General features: G+C 53.3%; 1 protein-coding gene across 1 annotated transcript in view; it reads left to right on the top strand.

The window, feature by feature from the left end:
• The window catches only part of LOC138813281 (POU domain, class 2, transcription factor 2), an 81,437-nt gene that overhangs the window by 25,111 nt on the left and 41,724 nt on the right, over positions 1-14,602 (top strand). Inside the window, exon 2 of the mRNA XM_070001631.1 lies at positions 5,653-5,713. The gene's annotated coding sequence lies outside the window, so the exon portion shown is untranslated. The remainder of the gene's footprint in view (positions 1-5,652; positions 5,714-14,602) is intronic.

Below are 14,602 nucleotides of genomic sequence, written 5' to 3'. Positions count from 1 at the left end.
GTCAGGCCTTCTGCTAAGCTCCTTAAAATCATATTGTGTGTGTGTGTGTGTGTGTGTGTGTGTGTGTGTGTGTGTGTGTGTTTAACCAGTCATGGAGCCTGAACTCTGGGCCTGAGTGCTGCCCCTCAGCTCTTCGGCTCAAGGCTAGCACTCTACCACTTGAGCCACAGCACCACTTCCGGCTTTTTCTGCGGATGTGGTGCTGAGGAATCGAACCCAGGGCCTCATGCATGCAAGGCAAGCACTCTACCACTGAGCCACCTTCTCAGCCCTAACATCATATTCTTACAAGTGTGCCTTTTCACACTAGCCCCCATAAGGCAGGTATTATTATCAATATCTTTATATTATGTTGAGCAAACTGAGGCTCAGAGAAGTGAAGCGACTTGCCCAAGGTCACACAGCAAGGGATGGTAGGCCAGGTTTTTATTCTCTATGGTCTTCAGCCCTGCCAAAGCACTCTTAGTGGTCTACCTTCACACTTGCTTTTGTGGTTTTCTCCTCCTGGTAATGGCAAAGCACTAGCCAGGAGCCCTAGCTTCTGGCCTTGGCTCTGTCATAAGAAGATACTTTGTCTTCTTTCCTGAGCTGAATAACTTAGGGAAAAATCACTTTCCTCCCTTTGAGTCTCCAGCCATGTGTGATGTAGTAAGCTCTCAGCCAGTTTCCAGAAGACAGAAGGGGACAGAATTCAGCTTGGTCCCACCTTGCCCACTTATAGAGAGCAGAAGGCATAAGATCAAGTTTGCCTCCGTGCAGCCAATTTCAAGTCCATTCACATTCCTGAGGGTCCTGAACTCTGCTGGTTTGAATATAGGGGGACAAGACAAGCCTGGCTGGGAATGGGGGAAGCAGAAGATTGGCACTCATGTGGCTTCTGAGAGCCTGGCCTCGATCACTGTCAGTCTGCTTCTTGCAGTTACAAACATGATGTGGTGCATACTTATTGTAGAAAAGCAGAGAGCCTAGCTACTCAGAAGGCTGAGATCTGAGAATCATGGTTCAAAGCCAGCCCAGGCAGGAAAATCTGTGAGACTCTTATCTCCCATTAACCACCAGAAAACAGGAAGCGGAGCTGTGGCTCAAAGTGGTAGAGTGCTAGCCTTGAGCAAGAGTTCAGTGGCAGCGCCCAGGCCCAGAATTCAAACCCCATTACCAACACACACACACAGAGAGAGAGAGAGACAGAGAGAGAGACAGAGAGAGAGACAGAGAGAGAGACAGAGAGAGAGACAGAGAGAGAGAGAGACAGAGAGAGAGCTGCCATGATAATCTAATTAAATGAAAAAAAATCCTTTGTTAACTTCTTGATATTTCTCCCTTTTGAGTCAAGAGCCTATAAGTTTACCAAAAGAACTCACTAGAATATAGATGTAAGCAACTCAAACTTAGGGGTTCTGATTGCTGTTCTAAACCCTTGTGTGTGTGTGTTCATAAAAATGGGATTATATCTTCCATTCTTGTGGATAACTTGCCTTTTTTCCTTTCTAACAATGGATTATGAATAGCACTCTGGTGTCTATGAATTTATTTCAGGCTTATTTCCCACAACCCCACAGTGTTCCATTGTGTGGCTGCCACGCCATTGTGTATTGTGGCAGCCTCCAGTCACGGGACATCCAGGGCGTTTGCTGGCTTTCCCCATGGTAACTGTCCCCAGTTAACAGATGAGAAGACTGAGGCTTCAGTGTGAGGCCTCTCACATGTATGAACATTGAAGACAGTGTTGAGGGCCGCTGAGGGTGGCTTGGGTGCCGTGGATGGTTCCAGCGTCACTCAGGGAGGATAAAGCCGCCTGTGCAAAGGAAGCCTCTTAAGCTGCCCCCCCCCCCCGGAGGGCAGGTGCCTGTCAGAGGGGAGGCTGGGCATTTGAGGAGGAGACCACCCTTTCCCCGCCCCCCCCACACACCCAGGAATGAGATGGGCCTGCGTCCTCCCCAGCACTGCCTCACTCCCCGAGCCCACCTGCCGTCTGTTCCATCCTTGCCAGCTTATCAATAGGTTAAGTGGTCAGGTCAGTGATATTGACCATTTGATTAGGACCTTGTCAGATCAATCCCAGCTCATCTCATGGGCCTCCTCCCCTGCTCACACCCTCCCTCCTGCTCTTCTGCACCAGACACAGGTGGCCACGGGATCCTGTGCCTCCTCACGCAGAGCCTCGGGGCCAGCCATTCTTGGCCCTCTGTCTAGGCACCCTGTTCTTCCCCACTGCCTTGTGTCCAGCTAGCTTACTTGTGATCATCAGCTCTTGCTCACCACATGTCCTGTGTCCCCCTCCGAGTCAGAGGAGCTCTCCCTCTTGGCTGCGTGACCTTGGTAAAGGGCCTTAACCTCTCCGGGCCTCTATGTCCTTAGCAAAGTGACACAGAGAGCTCCTTAGGTGTCCTCATGGAGAAGATACTAAAGTTTGTGAGGACTCTGAGGCCTTGCCTGCAGCGTGCTTAACCACACCCAGCCCACAGTCAATGCTAGGTACTGCTGGCTGCTCTCATAAGCTGTTCTATCCCGAAACATCTGGACAGATGTATCTGTGCTTGCTGCTTGCTGCCCACTGGGCCCTCAGTGGGGGTTTTAGTGGGCAGGCTGTATCTGTGGGAACAAGTAGCACTATTCTCCTGAGCCAAGTCCCAATACAGAGCTGTGCCCTGTGTTAGGTGACACTAGGGACCCCCCCAGAGGAGCCAGTCTTCCCCCCCCCACTTGCCCTCAAGATGGCCATCTAGCAGGTCGTGGGCAGACTGACCCCAGATACACCGGGCTGTGTGTGTATTGGCTGGGAGAAGAGTTAAGGGCCCAGACCCACCCCTGTGCTCGTTTTCTCTTGCAAACATCAGAAGCTATACCTCTGTGACACAGCTGCAGGAATGAGGCTTTGAAGGCAGACACTTGGGGTTCAAGTCCTGTTTCTCCTCTTCAGAGCCTGGTAACCAGGGCCATCTACCTGCTCCGTTCCTCACAGAGTCTGTCTCTGGGTAGTGATGGAAGACAGCTCCCCACCTGCTGGGTGTCTCTGTAGCCAGCCCTCTCCCCTCTTGGTGAATAGAAGGAGCTTGGGGGCTTGACAGGTGGGATGACAGAGTTAGAGGCAGGCAGACCAGAGCGGTGCCACCCACAGGTACCACAGCTGAGGTGGCAGAGGGCCCAGAGACAAGGAAGCCCGGATGTCGGGGCACTACCTCGGGGGAAGACCCCAGCCCGAAGGCGTGGTCTGGCTCAGGGGTCCCTCTGAGACTGGGGATTCCCCACCCGCCTGCCATCACTTACACCAATATTGACGGTTAATGCCGTGTCGCCACCATGTTCAACACTCAGCGCGGCTAATTGTTTTGACTGGGAATCGGCAAGGCGATTAAACGCCATCGATTTTGCCCTGCGCGCTGCATCGATTTTTAAATTTCCTATTGATCCCAGCCCTAAATCTCCTTAACCAAGACCTCACCGTGGAGATGACAGCCGCTGATTAGCTCCAGGGCGGGGGTCGGGTGGGGGGCAGCCCCTGATGGGGAGCTACCCCTTTTCTCCCTCTCCAGGGTCCTTATACCCTTTTGCCTCTGAGGAAGGGGAGGTTCAGTGTCAGCTTCTAGAAGAGAGGAGAGGACCTCTGGCTCTTTCTACCCCCTTTCCTTTCCTGTTTGAGCTGTTCTCTGTTCTGTGTATTCACACCTGCCCCTGCCTGTCTGGGTCTCCCCCATCTCTTCACTTTCCTCTCCATCTCTCTCTTCTCCTTTTCAATCCTTTTCTCTTTCTCCCTCTGAACTCCTTGCCTCCTCTAAATCCCTCTATCCTTGACTTATCCTGGGCATCATTCTCTCCACCTGTGTCAACAGGTCTGCTATGACAGAAAAACCACCCACCTTAAACCTGGAAGTCCATGGCCAGGCCTGCCCTTCCCCTCCCCCTTCCTCTCTCAGAAGCACACAGGTGTCAGCTGGAGCCGGACTTCTGGCTGAGTGACCTAGCCTCCAAGGCTCTCCTCCCTCTGAGCCATGGCTCACGGTCTACACATCTACATGCCTGGTAGGATGGTCTGCCAGAAATGCTGTCTCCTCTGGACTCTCTCCCTGACCCCTTCTCCGAAGGCCTACAACAAGAAGAGGCAAGGCTCATCCTTAAATGGACAGCTGTTGTAAGAAACCTGCATTCCCAGGATGCAGGAAACCAGGATTCAACAGGAAGCATACCTACCCGAGCTCTCTAGCTAGATCTACCCTGTGTCTAGCTTTACAGTCCCTGCAGACCTGGGATGACACCAGGCCTCAGTCTTCCATCCTGCGTGACCCAAAAGAGGCCCTGCAGCTAACACTCCTAAGAGATGAGTCTCCCCACCTTCTCTCTGTCTTTTCACAGCCCTTCCCAAAGACAAAAACGGCACCGTGTCTGTCCCTGCCCCTCTCCAACGAAGCTCCGGCTACTTGAACTAGGTGCTCCTTGCAGAGTGCAACCTTGCCATCTTCTAACACTCATCTTTTCCTTCCCCACCTCGTCCCTTGTACCCAGCACCCTTTCCTTCCACATGCCTCGCTCCTGACTCAATTTTGCCTTTCTGCTTTGGGTTGGGTATTACTTCTTCCTTAAATCTCCCCAGACCTCCCCCTTAAGTCCTCACCTGGCATGGTGGCAGCTTCTCTTTATTCTTTCTCCCTAACTTGCCTGTGAGTCCCCCCCAACTCCTGTAGGCAGGACAGACACCTTGTCTAATCTATGTTTCTGTTCTCACATTGGTTCAGAGCCAGCTTAGAAAACCTGGATATTTTTGCTACCTTTTTTTGTGTGTGTGTGTCAGTACTAATGTTTCAACTCAGGGCCTCATGCTCTGCCACTTTAGCCACACTCACAACCCTTTTTGCTTTAGTTTATCTTTCAGATAGGGTCTTGTGTTTTTGTCTGGATCAGCCTCAAACTGTGGTCTGCCCACCTCCACCTCCTGGGTAGCTGGGATTATAGGCATGCTCAGCATTGTTTTTGCTTGTTTTGAGATGAGGTTTTGCTTCTAGAACTCAAGATGGCCTGAAACCCACAACCCTCTGCCTCGTCCTTGAAATTACTACAATCACAGGTCCGTACGACTGTACCTAACAGAATTTTCTGTGTATTCACTAAATGAACAGACAAATGTCCAAGTCAGAAGTATCAACATTAAAACTTTTATTTTCATCTCACCACACATAGTAATAATAATGAGTAATCTTTCCAAATTTTCCTTATCATTGGACCCTGCCAACAGTCCTCTGAGATACAGTTTTTCCAATTTGTGAACTTATCCCTCCATTGGTTCATTCAATCATCCATAATATACTTACAGAACATTTCAAATTGGCCTATATGCTGGAGTTGCAAGACACAGTTCCTTCCTTTTAAGGAGCTTCTTATGTGATGGGGAAAAACAAAACAAAACAAAAAACAAATGTGCAACAAAAGCAGACACCAGTGTACCCGATATGAGATGGGAACACTGAGGCTCAGAGACTAGAGAGATCACCGAGAGTAACAAGTGGCTGGCAGGGCCTGAGTCCCAGGCACCTGCCCCCATGTTTAACTTGTAGCTCCTGACGGTGAGACAAGAGTAGAGTCTCTGTGTATCCACATGAGGCTGCGACCAATGCTCCAGGATGTTGATTCCATTCTCTGTCTGTTTCTCTCTCTCACCAGGTTCTCGGCTGGACCGGGTTGGTGGCCTGAATGTATTAGCTTCGCTGCGTCTGCCCAAGAGGTAAGGGTCTAGTGTGACTTCTTCAAGGAGCCCACATTGTAGCTTCCTGAGGAGTGCGCAGTCGCGAGTTCCTTTGGTGCTGATGCTCTGGGAGCATCTAGGTTGCAGAATCAGTTTGGGGCTAGAGGCTGGCTTTGAGGAGGACCTGGAAGCTGGGCTAAAGTAAACAGAAGTGTTTAGTTGTTGCAGAACTGGTGATGGTTGTGCTTAGGTCTATAATTTTAGTTCTTTGTCTTCAAATAAATGCCTATTAAGTATCAAAGGTTTTGTAGATACGCGTGATAGAGTTGGTAACAGTTCCAAACAATAGCATCTGTGAAGAACTATCCTTATCATGCCAAGGCCTTTTCTAGACACTTTGTTTTTAATCTTGTGAAGTGGGTATCAATCACCTATCACAAAAGAAGGAAATGAAGGTACAGAGAGGGAAGGCAAGTTATCTAAGGCTACCCAGTAAGTGTGTCAGTGATAGAGTCAGAGTTTGAACTCAGGTCTGCCTATACTTAAAGGCTCACTTTTCCACCTCACTACAGTACCGGAAGTGGCGCTGTAGCTCAAATGGTAGAGCGCCCGCCTTGAGCTGAAGAGCTAAGGGACAGCACTCAGGCCCAGAGTTCAAGCCCCACGACCGACCAAAAAAAAAAAAATTGATACTACAGTACCCTATACTGTGAATCTTTGTATTTTGAGAGTGACTTTGCTTTGGGAGAACACCTGAAATCTCACTTAACACCAACTCTGCTTAACTTAACAAGCTAGATAATCCTGAAGCTACTTGAGGGGTTTGGCTAACAATTTTACAGTCAAGAGATATTTTGCTGATCTTGGAACACTGGTCTTGAAGACTGTTGACAAAATACCTGAGTAGTTCAAGGAGTTCAGCCACTAGGGAGACTTTTTCTTTTTGGTCAATCATGGGGCTTGAACTCAGGGTCTGTGCATTGTCTCTTTTGCTCAAGGCTAGCGCTCTACCACTTTGAGCCACAATGCCACTTCTGGTTTTCTGGTGGTTAATTGGAGATAAGAGTCTCATTGACTTTTCTGCCCAGGCTGGCTTCAAACTATGATCCTCAGATCTCAGCCTCCTGAGTAGCTAGAATGACAGGCGTGAGCCACCAGCACCCAGCTTAAGGGAGACATCTTTGAAGAAGGCTACACTCTTAGGTGTGTAATTTTGTCACACAACTACTACAACAAACACTGCTCCCATTCCTAAGCCTCCTTCATAGCCACACTTGGAAGGTAAGTGACTTCCTGAACATGTCCTGAAGGCTTCCTCAGCGCTCCATGTGGGAGCTGGGGTCCCAGGATAAGCAAAACCTCCTACAGCTATGGGTATAGGTCTGCCTCTGTGGCCCTTGCTGAGGTGTGGCTCTCCCTCTCTCCCTCCACTCTTCATCTCTCCTACACTTGTGCCAGCCAGTGCCTTCTATCAGCTCTCATTAGACTGACTCCCCACCTCTGCCTGCTCTTCTTCCGAGGTGCTCTTCTCTGAGTGGCCTCCCTGACCCTCTTCTCTTCCTAGCACCACCACCACCTCTGATGACATCTATGTGCTTAGTGTCTCCCCAACCCTCAATAAACTTCTCAGCAGGGGGGACTTATCTGTTAGGCTAACACATCTGCACTTGGTCCCTGGCGCAGTGTGAAGGCTCAGTAAGTATTTGTTGAATGAATGAATAAGTGGGCAAACAGCCACATAAACCCAGATCCATTTATTCCTGCTGCCGGCATGTTGTGAAGTTTCTGGTGCACTAGGCTCTGTGCCATGGTACAGAGAAAAGGAGGACCCTCTGGGGCCTAAGGAACCCTTAGGCTGGAGAAAGGCAGACACAAGACATTATGACCTCAACTGAGGAGGCAGTAGGTGCTGGGGTGGTGGATAGAGTACCCCTTTGGGGTACTCAGAGCATCTTGAAGAGGAGGTGGTGGGAAGGGGGAGTTCCAACTTTCAGCCCAGCAGGCAGAAAAGGGTGTCTGGCAACCATCTCTATTCACTACTGAGGACTGTGGGTGGCCCCAGGGTTCCCGTGGCCAGCTACAGTCCCCTAGGCCCAATGTGCTGAGTGCCAGAGCAGGAGCAGAACCATGTTACTGTCGCAGCCCTCCCTGTCTCCTCCCCCTCCATCCAGCCACAAAAGCATGTAGTGAGGCAGACCCTGGAGTCAGAGAGATGATTCAGAAGTGCTCCCCAAAGGTGTGTGTCAGGGCACCCACACTCCCAGAGGACCTCCAAAGACCTTGGAAGTGGGAGCTTAGCTGGGGGGGACAGGTTTGCATCACTGGTTCTGGTAAGGTGACCTGGAGAGAACCCAGGGCTACCTGAAGCGGGGCCTCGAGCTGCAAGGTGATGTTCTCCCAAAGGTGAGAGTATAGAGGTGGCAGTCGGGGGGAGGGGGCAGACAAGATAAAGATGCCAGTAGGTGAGTGAGGATTTTGCCCAGATCCCAGGCTCAGTCACGCACCTTCTGAATTGCACCTGGGGCACTTTTCTTCGGGACTAGGGTATGTGGCTTAGGCTGAGGCTGGGGCAGTGAGTGCGGGGAGTGTCTACTCTCTTGGTGGAAGTGGATCATAGCTTTGGGGAGGGACACTCATGGTGCTTCTTTGCTGGTAGCCTATAGACGTGAGCTATGGGCAGTGGGGTTCCTCACTGGCTGTGGATCCCAGAGCTGGGGGTTATTTACCATTGCAGGCTGCTAGGAGATGGCAAGATATTAGCTGATCCTTTGGTCTCCATTTGTTAGCACTGGGTGGAGTGGGTGTAGACAGCTGGAGATAGAAAGTGTCTGTGGGCTACAGGGTGGGGCTTACAGATATAGAGGAGTAAAAATGGATCACCTGTCTTAGATTCAGCATGGTGGATCCCTAGGTCCCTGAACATCCCTCAGCAAATGAAGGCTAAATGGCAAACAAGGAGCTTCGGGAGCCAAGGGCAGGCACTTGGCTGCGACTTCAGATAATGTGAGATGCTTCTCAGTAAGGGCCGGAGTCCAACCCTAGAGGGTTTTTTTTTTTTTTTTAAATAAGGTTTGCTAGGAATCCTGATGTGTACGTGGGGTTGTCCAGATTGCACTACCCTGCAGATCTCTGCTCTTGGCCTTCCTTCCCCGCCTCCTCTTCATCCTGTGGTCTCACCCTGTCCACTTCTTTTTTTCTTTCTCTTATAATCTTCATCTGTATCTCAGCCTCTCCATTCCTTCCTGGCCACTTTTCTTCTGAGCTTGGAGCTCTGTCTCCAAGTCTTGGATGTGAGGAATGTATAGGTCAGGTCTTAGCTTCTGCCACATGAAATTGTAGGATCTGATGGCAGAGAGGAGGTGGCAAAGAAGGCAAGAAGGAAACATTACCCCATACCCACAGCTCCTCAGGACAGCTTCCAAGGCCTCTTGTACTGCCATCTGCCCACAGTACTCCTGGGACTCATGGTGGACAAGAAGCCTAGAGGGATCATGTGAGAAAGAGGAGTCCAGAAACATGCTGGGAGGAGCGGGAAGAGAGTCAGGAGACTCAGGAAGAGTGTCCTGCCATAGACAGATGTGGCGAGAGAAGGAACAGACAGAAGAGAACAGGGAGAGTGGCGGTGAGAGATCAAGGCTGGCTTGGTGGGCATGAGGAAGAATGACTGGATGAGGGTAGCCAGGGAAGGTAGACATGGATGTGGGGCAAGAAGGAAATACCCCTCTCACCAGGCTTGTGGCTGACAGAATGTAAGAATTTTGCCAAGGCCCCCTTGTGATCTATCTACATGCGGTTCCCTGTAGATAGATGAGGGTGGCAGGCATGTCTTGATGGCTGGGGGGGTGGGGGAGTGTACTCCTCTCAGCTCCTCTTGTGTTCATAAGCCAGTCCCAGCTGCTTCTAGAGACCCTCCCTCCAAACTGTGCCTTCCTGACCTGTCCTGACCCTGACTCCCCAAAGCCCAAATGACTGTGCAAGAGCTTGGTTACACCTGACTTCTAGTCCGGGAGGGGGGGGTGGATAGAGGTGGGAGAAAAAGTGGGAGAAGGAGAAAGAAAGTGAGGGGGGGATATCTTTGGAGTTGGTGTTCCTTTAGCTGCACCATCCCTAGTGTACCACCAACTTCCATGCACCTAAGTCTGCACGTCTGCCTTCCATCTCTGGATCGTCTTTCTGTCTCTGCCTTGTCTCAGTCTCTCGGTCTTTGCGTCTGTCTCTTGCTCTTACTCTGTTTTCTATTTGGCTCTGCCTGCCATTCTCTCTTTCTCTGTCCTGTGTGGCTTGGTCACTGGGGGTTGGCTCTGTTGTGCTGTTTTTCTCTCTGTCTCTATATCCCTCTGCTCTCCCTTTCTGTATTTCTCACGTGTGTGCTCCCTGTTTGCCTCTTGCTCTTCCCCTCTGCCTTTGCCTCCTGGTTTCTGTGCCTGGGTCCCTTCTGGTCTCTTTCATCTTCTGTCTTTGCTTTTCCTTATGCGTCTCCCTGTGCGTCCCTGTCTCTCACTCTGTCGGTCTCTTTCTCCATCCTTGTCTCTCTGGGTCTCCGGCTGTCCATCCCTGCCTCTGTGTGTGTGTGTGTGTGTGTGTGTGTGTGTGTGTGTGTGTGTGTGTGTGTGTGTCCCTCCTCCTCCTACCCCCCTTTTCTGTTTCTAACACCCACACTCACATCCTACCTCAGGAGTAATTGCTTTTGTCTGGGTTGGACTGGACTTGTGGTGGGGGGAGGGTTGGGGGAGCGGGTGGCTCTGGGGGGGTTGGGAGGGACGGAGGTCGCTTGGTGCAGTTGAGGTAGTGTCCAGCAAAGCAGGGGGTACTGAGAAGCAGAGCTGTGCCTGTCCAAGATGGGAGAAGGGAGGGGGTCCTGGGTCCGTCCTGGCAGGGGTCTCTGGTAGAGAAGGCAAAGGAGGCAAACAAGCCCTTACACTATGTGAAGATGATGTAGTGATAACATGGGCTGGCTGGTGTCCTGGTGGCAGCTTCCGCCGTCTCACCCCTCCCCCACGCAGAGATGTAGCCCTGCCACCCTGCTAACCCTGTCTTGTGCACGGAGTCACTAACACACACACACACACACACACACACACGGACACACCCAGAGCTCCCATCCCACTCGTGGAAATGCACGGTGGAAAGCCATCAACACACAGTCATCCAGTGCACATACACACACACACAGCTATGACACCGAATCGCCAATGCTCATAAAGAGAAACGGACACGCGCACGCAGCCTCGGAGGCACAGGCACAGGGACAGAGGGAGACTCACCCACAGGAGCAACCAATGCCAGCAGGGCTGTGTCCGCGCTGCCACAGCCACCGTGGGTATCCCCTTTCTCGGGATATATCCGCACTTTCCCAAGGGACGGGTACTTGGGGGGGATGCTCAGGGTCAGGGAGGCACTCATAGAGGTGTACAAACAGCCCACCTCCATTTCCCCAGGGGCACACTCATAGGCCCCCCCCACCCTCCACTCCCGGTCACACACAGACCTGACTCCAGAGCCAGGACACTGGGGACACACAGCCCACAATTCCCCAGCAGAGCTGAAGGACCTGTGCGCGTCATCTCAGACACCACAGCCCTTCCGCTGGGACCTCCTGTCCCACACCTCAGAAAGCCTTACCCCATACACAATCCTAGGGGAGGCCAAGGCAGCCTCCACCCACAGAGACCCACATCATGGGGTAGCCCAGGCCCTGTGGGTGGACGGCAGGTTTGTCCAGGTGCCTTGAGCCCATTTGCCTTGCTAACTCCAGCACCAGCCCCGCCACGGTCCTACCTCGCCCCATGGGCTCAGGATGGTGTCTTCCCAGCCCCCCACCCCAGGGGCCTCTTCCCACCTCCCCCCACAGCTTTATCCCCTCAAGTTCCTGCAGAGGCTCCTATCTCTCTCACCTGCTCCCACCTGAGGGGTACCTGCTTTCTCCCAGAGGGACTGCCCCTCAATTTCTCCCAGCCCCCTTACCTACAGCGGTGAGCCCCAGACCCATCTACCTCCCTGCCCACTCCATACTCACCCCCTCTCCTGGCTCTCCAAGCTCTCAGCCTCCCTAAGCTCTCCTGCGGTGGGGGAGTGGGGGGACTCAGCCCCTCAGAAGCTGGGGAAAGGGGTACGTAGGGGAAGGGGGGCGTGGGTGCGGCTCCGGGAAAAGGAAGCAAAGCAAGCAAGGGAGAGAGAGAGAGGCGAAGGCAGGCAGGCAGCCAGCCCGCTTTATATCCCTGCCGTATTGATCTACCATGTCACAGCCCTGGTCGGTCGATAGCCAGCGAGAAAGAGAGGGAGAGAAGGGAGGGGAGGTTTGGGGGAGGGCAGCTGGGACCCCTATAGTCCTGGGCCCATCTGGGGCCATCTAGGCAGGCTGTGGGGGCATATTTGAGCCCCACCCAACCCCCCGAAAAAGAGGCCTGCCCTGTCCATGTCCTCTTCCCTGCGGCTGTGGCCCTGTCTCTGAGAGCTCCCTCAGCCTTGCTAGGGGCATTTAAAGTATTGAGGACTTCCCCCATTTTCTTTCTTTCTGTCTCTAGTGGCTTTTTATCCCCATGGGCCTAAAACTATCCACTGCTGGGGTTCTGCTTTCCCTTCACAGTCAGGCTGGGCAGGCAGGAGGCCCTGAGGCCCTGCCCTGATGGTTCAGGGAACAGGATTGTGGATCCTCCTTCTTTGCTGTGTGACCATGCGCAAGAGAGAATTCTCTCGGAAGGCCCTCTCCTCCAGCCAGAGCTGGCTGGCCGCTCTAGAGTGCCCCATCCTCATGGATTCCAGCCCTTCTTTCATTTTCTCACCACCACTGGGCCAGAGGCAGATTGCACTTAGAATTTCTTCCTTTGGGTCCTTCACTGTCCCCACTGGCCCAATATAGGAGAAACTCCCTCTTCTGCTCCTGAGCCTCCTCTTCGCTCTCCATAGAACCTTCTACAACCTGTCTCTCCAGGGGGAAGTCAGGAAAGGAAGTCTTTTCTTGGTGGGAACAGGAGTGGAGGGAGGGGAAAGGCTCTCAGAAGTCTCGGAGAGGCCTGCATCTATACCTAGATCATCCTAGATCCCACCCCTGGCTCTGTCTGTCTTCTCTGGGCCTCAGTTTCTCTCCTACCACCTCCCCCCCACCCCAGTTCTGGACAGGTTTGTTAGCTCCAGGATCCCTAGAGATTGGTGCAGACAGGAGGCAGGGCTGTGGGAACAGGAGGCTGGGCCAGGAAGGTGCCTGCTGCCCCTTCAGTCAGCCAGGACTGCGGGGTCCCAGGTGCTTCCCCCAGTCCCCAACTCCCCGGGGCTCCTGCTCTTTGTCTTTCCAGATTGTCCTCTCATCCCAGCCCAGTCTGGAGAGGTTGAGGAATCACCTTAGCCTTGACCTAAGGGGGCAGGCAGGGGAGGGGCAGGCAGCCTGCACGGGCTCCTGCCCATGGCCATCCACAGCCCCTTTCTTGCTTCCCTGAGTATTAGACCAACACCCCCCCGCCCCCATCAGACTGCTGCTCCCTTTGTTAAGAAGGGGGAGGGGAGAAAGATGAGCTGAGGGTAGTGGCCTGACCCCCGACCTCTCATCCCTCCTCCCATCTGGGTCCCCAGGGGCTCAGAGCCCCCTTGACGGACAGTTCTGACCATCAGCCAAATGGCTTGAGGAGTGAGCAGGGGCCAGGTAGGGGGGAGGGGAGACCAGAGCAGAGGCCCAGGGCCTTGAGCCCACCATGGTGTGGGTGTGGGGTGTAGGGGATGCTCTGAGGCCCTTAAAAGGGGTGGTAGAGGACAGGCTCACATGGGGCCAGGCTTTGAGAGAGTCTGACTGGATTGGTTAAGGGGGCTATGGAGAAAGAGTGGGGTTCATCCCAGAGCCACTAGTCATGGAAGCCCCGTGGGCAGGGCCTGGCCTGGGCAGACGCCCCCCTCCCGCCCCCACCCAGCCTGCGGCATTGGGAGTACAGTGAGTTTAAAAAAAATTAAAAAAAAAAAACAGGAGCAGGAGAAGCTGGGGGAAAAATATATAAGAAAAAATATAATAAGAACTAAGCGGTGGCTGCAGGAGAGAGAAAGGGCAGGAGGCGGGGAGGGGGGCGCAGGGGGGAGGGCGGCTCGGGCCCTGGTCGCTGCGGAGGCCGGGCCGCCGGCCTCTGCGCTGAGCCCTCCGCGTCCCCCCTGCCGGCCCCCTCCAGCCCCGATCGATCCAGTTTCTTGGCAATAAAGCATTTTTATTGTCAGCTGCCCTGAATGCCAAATGTGAGCCTGGTCCTGCTCCCCCCCAACACGCTTCCTCACCACCCCTCCCCCAGCCTTCCTCCACCCCTTCCCTGCCGTCCCCCCACCAAAGAATCAGTATCATCCATCACCAAGACCCCCTCCACTTCCCCCTTATCCATGCCAGCCATTTGCCAAGCCCTTCTCCCCCACCTAGCACTGTCCTCCCCTCCCTAACCCCAAACCCATAAGGGAGCAGAAAGGTGGGTTCCAGATGAGTGGTTTTAGGGGGCACAGAGACAAGCAGGAAGGGGGGTTCAGGAGGGATTGGGGTAGGGAGTAGTAAGACGACGGCCACAGGTTGAGAGAAGTATTGGCCAGTGTCAGGGGCAGCAGCGGCCACCAGCCAGGGACAGGGACAAGAACAGGTGGGGCATTAGCAGCCAGGCACCTTGGGGGGTACGCGAGCCCTGCCCCTCCGTCCCCCAGCACAGCCAACTTGGTCCTTTCCTCTGGGAGGCAGTTGGGTAAAGAGAGAAACCCAGATGAGGCTGAAAGTTGCCACCCCTCCCCTTCTCAGGGCGAGCTCTGCCCAGGCTGAGGGACAACACCCTGAAGGAGCACTGTTGTGAGGGGCTGAGGAGAGGGCGGCGGGGGAGCGATTTACAGAAGGCCCACCGCAACACCTCCAGTGCCTTGTCTTCCTCCCTCCTCCTTTCTCTCCTCTCCTTTTCTCTTTGTCTCTTTCTGTTCTCCTCG

The sequence above is a fragment of the Dipodomys merriami genome, unplaced genomic scaffold, assembly GCF_024711535.1.
Source record: "Dipodomys merriami isolate MVZ:Mamm:240054 unplaced genomic scaffold, mDipMer1.0.p SCAF_106, whole genome shotgun sequence".
NCBI lineage: Eukaryota > Metazoa > Chordata > Mammalia > Rodentia > Heteromyidae > Dipodomys > Dipodomys merriami.
Note: the sequence above shows the minus strand (reverse complement) of the source record. Positions and strands in the feature narration are given on the sequence as shown.